Here is a 1,862-nt window from a genome sequence, read left to right as displayed (position 1 = left end):
ATAGACAACATAAAATATTTCTTATTAGTATCCTTTATATTAAGTAATGGAATCCCGGTGTAGCACTGTGAGTTAATGCACTGGACTGCAAAGTCGCTTGAACCACAAGGTTGATGTTTCAAGCTTACTAGCTGTACCTTGGAAACCCTATACAAGGTCACTATGAGTCAGAAACTTCTTGACAGCACTTAACAACAACAACATATTAAGTCATACAATTTGCTTTTTTTGTTGTAATTAAGAGAAGCATGTCATAGATTCACTTAGATGCTTAGAAAGGTTTCACAGAAGGAAAGTTTCACAGAAGGGTTTGAGTTTTAGTAGACATGGTTTATTTGGCTGAATTTTCATTTTCTTTAAATATACTTATCTTTTTCTATTTTCCTATAACCAAAATTGAACAACAGTTCTTTCTACTTAGCCTCAGTGCACTTTGTTTCCCATTAGACGTTATTAAAATTCTAGCTTAAGTACTGTACTCTAAGATGTATTTTTCTTAAGTAGACATAATAATATATTTCTAACCTTTCTCCTTCATTAGTCTCATCTGTAAAACTGACTAAATACTCTTACTGTGAAATTGATTACTTGGGCAATGAGGCAAAGCCTAATCAAAGATAATTCTCTGTCTGACACAAGGTAGCTCGAATACAAAAATTTTTGTGTGTTTTTTTTTATATTTCCCACAAGACTGAATGTACAAAATAGGGGAAATTATTTGCTACTTGGGTTCAAATATGTGAATCATTAATAAAATCATTTTGTATGTTATCTTTGGAGTCCTGGTGTGGCGCTGTGGGTTAATGTGTTGTATTGCAAGTTAGTTTGAACTGGTGGTTCAAGTTCATCAGGTACTCCTCAGAAACCCAATACAGAGTCACTATGGGTCAGAAACAACTCAACAGCATTTAACAACAGTATATCATCATTATTTATTTCATAAAAACATTGTAAATCAGAATAAGATGTCCTTTATGGAGTTAAAAATATTTAATTGATTTCAGTGTTTAAAAATAAGGAAATTATTGATTGACACACTGCAAAGTCTAAAATTTAGCAATTGCTATTTATACATGGTATGGCACTGTAAGATAAACACTGGACTACAAGGTCAGTTTAAACCACAAGGTAGGAACCAGCTCAAGGGTATTTAACAACAATAGTATTCATATATATGGAACTATAGATATAATTGCTGGTATCAGATGAATCTTGGCTGAAAGCAGAGAATACCATAATGATGTTTACTTGTGATTTTTGACTATGCAAAGGTTATTAACTATAAGGATCATGAAAAAATATGAATAATACTACAAGGAATGAGTATTCTAGAACACTTAATTGTGCTCCTGAAACCAATAGGAAGTTCTTAGAACAGAACAAAGGGCTACTTAATGGTTTTAATTCAGGAAAGGCATGTGGCATAGTTGTATGCTTTCACCATACTTACTCAATCTGAATGCTTACAAATGATTTGAAAGTTGGGTTATGTTAAGAACACGGCATCAGGTTTGGAGGAAGACTCATCAGCAGATTGCAATATATGGTTGACAAAACCTTGCTTACTGGAAGAGAAGAGGACTTTAAATGCTTACTGATGAAGATTAAAGATTATATTCTTCAAAATGGATTACATAATACAAAGAAAACAAAAATCTTCAAAATTGGACCAATAATATAACATCATGAGAAATGGAGAAATGATTGAAATAGTCAAACACTTCATTTTGTTAGGATCTACAATCAACACTGGTAAAACCAGCAATGAACCTGAGTGGGCCAGGATTCTCAGTGGCTTGGCATTCAAGATGTAGTTACCCTCCATGAGATTTAATATAATGGAATCAACTCTATGATGAAGT

This window comes from Chrysochloris asiatica, unplaced genomic scaffold (assembly GCF_000296735.1).
Source record: "Chrysochloris asiatica unplaced genomic scaffold, ChrAsi1.0 scaffold00225, whole genome shotgun sequence".
NCBI lineage: Eukaryota > Metazoa > Chordata > Mammalia > Afrosoricida > Chrysochloridae > Chrysochloris > Chrysochloris asiatica.
This window is presented reverse-complemented; position numbering follows the sequence as displayed.